Here is a 4,615-nt window from a genome sequence, read left to right as displayed (position 1 = left end):
TATCACCCTGGAAAGGCTAACGTAGTAGCTGACGCATTGAGCCGTAAAAGTCATGTCAACACCTTAATGACGGGAGATTTACCAAGGGAGTTAGCCGAAAATCTTCGTGAGCTATGTTTGGTGATAGTTCCGAGAGGCTATGTAGCAGCATTGGAGATTCAGTCTACTTTGATGGATAAGATCAGAGAAGCCCAGAAGACTAACAAGGAGATTGCTTCTATTAAGGAGAAAATAAGCAAAGGGAAAGCTAAAGGATTTCGTGAGGATGAGCACGATACCTTATGGTTTGAAGAGCATGTTTATGTGCCTAATGACCCGGAGATCAGGAAGTTAATTCTGCAAGAGGCCCATGATTCACCATATTCGATTCACCCAAGAAATACCAAGATGTATTTGGATTTGAAGGATCTTTTCTGGTGGACCGGAATGAAGAAGGATATTGTGGAGTATGTAGCAGTTTGTAATGTATGTTAGAGAGTAAAGGCACAGCATCAGAAGCCAGCAGGATTGCTACAGCCATTGCCGATACCCGAATGGAACTGGGATAAGCTAGGCATGGATTTTATCACAGGATTGCCCAGAACACGTTCAGGCTATGACTCGATATGGGTTGTAGTCGATCGTTTGACAAAGGTAGCTCATTTCATCCCAGTGAAGACTACCTATACCAGTGCCAAGTTAGCAAAGATATACATGACCAGGATTGTATGTCTGCATGGAGTTCCAAGGAGCATTGTGTCAGATAGAGGAACCCAGTTTACCTCAAAGTTCTGGAATCAGATGCACGAGACTTTGGGTACCAGGCTAGAGTTCAGTACAACCTTCCATCCGCAGACAGATGGACAAACCGAGAGCGTTAATCAGATTTTGGAGGATATGTTGAGAGCTTGTGCGCTAGATTATGGATCTAGTTGGGACGAGAATTTGTCATACGCAGAGTTCTCTTATAACAACAGTTATCAATCCAGTTTGAAGATGGCCCCTTTCGAAGCCTTGTACGGAAGGAGGTGCAGGACCCCATTGTCGTGGGATGAAGTTGGAGACCGTCAGCTGTTTGGACCGGATCTGATTAAGGAGTCTAAACAGAAAGTAAAATTGATTCGTGATAGGCTCAAGGTAGCCCAGTCCAGGCAGAAGAGCTACGCAGATTCTAAATGCAAGGAGACAGTTTACGAAGTCGGAGACCGAGTTTATCTTCGAGTATCTCCACTTCGAGGAGTTAAACACTTTGGAGTTAAGGGAAAGTTAGCACCACGTTTTGTAGGACCATACAAGGTTTTGGAGCGTATGGGAGAAGTAGCCTACAAGTTGGAGTTGCCCGAAGGATTGTCAGGAGTTCACGACGTGTTCCACGTTTCCCAATTGAAGAAGTGCCACGCGGAGATTGCTGATATACCATTGAGAGATACAGTGCCGCTGGAAGCGATTCAGTTGGACAGTGATTTGACCTATGAGGAGAAACCAGTTAGGATTCTTGAGTATGCCAGCCGAGTCACCCTCTGCAAGGTTATCAAGTTTTGCAAAGTTTAGTGGAGCCACCACACGGAGGATGAAGCCACCTGGGAACGAGAGGAAAATCTGTTGAAGGACCACCCTCACCTATTTTCTAGCCAACCCGAACCTCAAGGGCGAGATTCATCTTAAGGGGGGTAGGTTTGTAACATGCCAAATTTTCAATTTGGAATGTTATACAATAGATCATCATTGCATATCATATTTTATTGCTTTTGGCTGATCCTAGAAATTTCACGCAACTCAAGGACCCTCGGAGAGAGTTGGGGATTTCGTTACTTTCATATTTGAGTTTTCTCAAATTTTGAAAATAGGATCTTTAGATTTTATTTATTTTATCTTCAACTATTTCTATTATAAAAATATGAGAGAGGGAATAAAATGACTTTCCCAAAATAAAGAAATATTGAGGATTTAATAATAAAATCAAATAAGATTTTATTTTGGTTTATTTGCTATTTTATTTGAATTTAGGGAAAATTGCACCTTTTCAAAAATTGCATTTAGGGCCAAGAAAATGTTCATCCTATTATAAATGTTTTATTTAGACGGTGAAAATTTGTTTTGGAATTTTTAGATTTTTATTTATTTTTCTAGAATTTTTCTTATTTTTGGCGAAATTTATTAAAAAAAACCACGCCCGACTGGGCCAAGGGCCCAGCCGCCGCCGGACTCGGGAGTCCGATCCCGAGCCGCTGCCCGTCGCCCCTTCCCCAAGCCATGCCCCCCCTTTATAACCCCGCCGGAGCCCCCCTGGAGCCCTGCACCACCTGCCGCCTCACCCCACGCCGCCCGCGCCGCCGCTTGCCGCCGCCTGCTACCGCTGCCGCTGCCAGGAGCCGCCGCCCCGCCGCCCCGTACCACCCGCCGCCGCCCGGAGCTCCGCCGGAGCTTCGCCGGAGCCCGAGCCGAGGTAGCCGCCCGCCGCCCGGTTTTCTGAGAAAAATCCGATTCGTTTTTTTAGAAAAACCCTAGTTCTCGTTTTTTTAAATAGATCGGTTTTTCCCGGTTTATTTATCTAGCAAGCGTTAGCTCGTCCGTTTGTTTTAACGAACGCGTTCGTCGTTTAGTTCCAGATAACGAACGCTCGTTCGTTAACCTATTCGTCGTTTTTCTTTTCCCGGATTAAATCCACGATTTTTCTGATCGCGATTCCTGATCCGATTTTCGTTTTAGTTTAACTTTTCGCTCGTTTATCGGAATCAGGTGATTCAAGCACCTGGAGTTTCGTCTCGAAACCGTCTTTCCGTTTAACCAACTCAGACAAGTTTTTGCCTATGTAAAATTTGACCTAGATCTAGAATAGTAAACGAAGCTTGTTTCTTTTTCCGTTTGTCTTTCGTTGCTTCGTTCGATTTGATTCTTTTTGCAAACCGGAGTTCTTAAGTTGAACTATCTGGTTAGTTCCCTTATTTGAGTTTTACCTGTGCATTACATGAGTACTTATTGTATGCTTGTTTGTTTGCGATAGAGTACCCGGAGTGCGCCACTTGCTACTTCGAATCGCTAGGTTTTGCGGATCATCAGCAAGGTAAGTAACACTTTGATCATACTTCCTATTACCCAGTTTTATTGCATTAGATCAATCCTCACACATTGCATGATTAGGATCTAATTAAATTGTGGGTTTTGGGAATTAGATGAGGTAGTACCTATTACCTGTTTTATATTCAAACCTTTGGGAGTTACTTCTACGTTTGCTTATTTTGCCATGCTATGCTAGTAGACGTAGATTGGGTGAGTGATATCCATGACATATGTGAGTTTGTTTAATCAATGGTTTATCTAAGGTGGCAACTTAAATACACATCTGGGTGGATTGAGGCACCTGGGTATTCCAGCGATTGCCTGTTTTTCTTTTGGACCGCCACCCAGGCTCAAAGGGATCATGAGATTATTCATACTAGAAACTTCCGTGTGGAGCCACAAGCTATTATGGGCTCTAGAATAGTTGACTAAGTCGTGTGAACTCTTACAGTGGTAGACTAGCAGATGTAGGGGATGTAGGTTGGTACGGTCTACCCGTTCGTAAGGTGCTAGCGCTTCTGAAAGACTATGTCTCGGTCATCCGTTTCTCAACACCATGCAGTGCGAGAATCCCAACGGAGGAGATCGAGTCTTGTGGGGAAAAGTGCGCAAACCTCTGTAGAGTGTATAAACTAATCATGATTAGTCGTGTCCCCGGTTATGGACATCTTGAGTATCTAGTACCTGGATTATCATGTGAATCTCATCATGTTACTTGTAGCGACCAGACCTCAAACAGTCTGATCTCTGTGCTCCGGTGTCATCCCTGGATCAGTAATGCTGACACCACACAGTACTCGGAGGATTTATAGCAGAGTAGCAATCACACACTTATTACATCGAGTGTCTCAAAAGAGAACTTATTACAAGTAATATGGCTTAAGGCCATCTAATAACGATAACAGCGGAAGGCTTGGAAGATAAGTGAGTCCATCAACTCCAACGGCATCACTGAGTATAGAACCACGACCTAAAAACTCCTTAATCGTCGTCTGAAAAGTCTGCAACATTAACGTTGCAGCCCGAAAACGGGTTAGTCTGATTCTGAACTAGCAACTGCATCAAGGTGTTCTGCTGCTGGATCAACTGGGTGAGCTCCGACGGAAAGGCAAATCCGGGGTCACGTCTCGGAGGCATCTGAGGGTTTAGAAAAGATGAGATATAAGAATAGAGGGGGTCTAAAGGGAAAACACTACCCATATGCACATGAGGCAAAAGCACACAATTCACTTCAATCAATCAAACAAAGGCATACAATCGCTCTAACTATCGCAAAGTGCTCGGACTACTATATTTACATGGTGGACTACTACTACTGATGAGGTGGTCTACTAGAAATATTCTACGGTTGTAGACTCCATGATATCTGCTCCTGCTTCATCAACATAGTCATCATCGCTACTATCTGCTTCCGAGTCGGTGCCGTCGATGATGATGTAGTCTTCTGGGCTAATCTCCTTGGGTTCTTCGTCTTCATCTATGGGCATAGGGCCTCCCATAAATATTCCTAGCTTCTTGATCAGATCGTCATTCTTCTCCACCAATACTTCAATTTCTTCTTCATAATCTTCACGTG

This window comes from Triticum urartu, chromosome 1 (assembly GCF_003073215.2).
Source record: "Triticum urartu cultivar G1812 chromosome 1, Tu2.1, whole genome shotgun sequence".
Taxonomy (NCBI): Eukaryota; Viridiplantae; Streptophyta; class Magnoliopsida; order Poales; family Poaceae; genus Triticum; species Triticum urartu.
The sequence above is the reverse complement of the archived record's forward strand: the minus strand, read 5'-3'. Positions refer to the sequence as shown.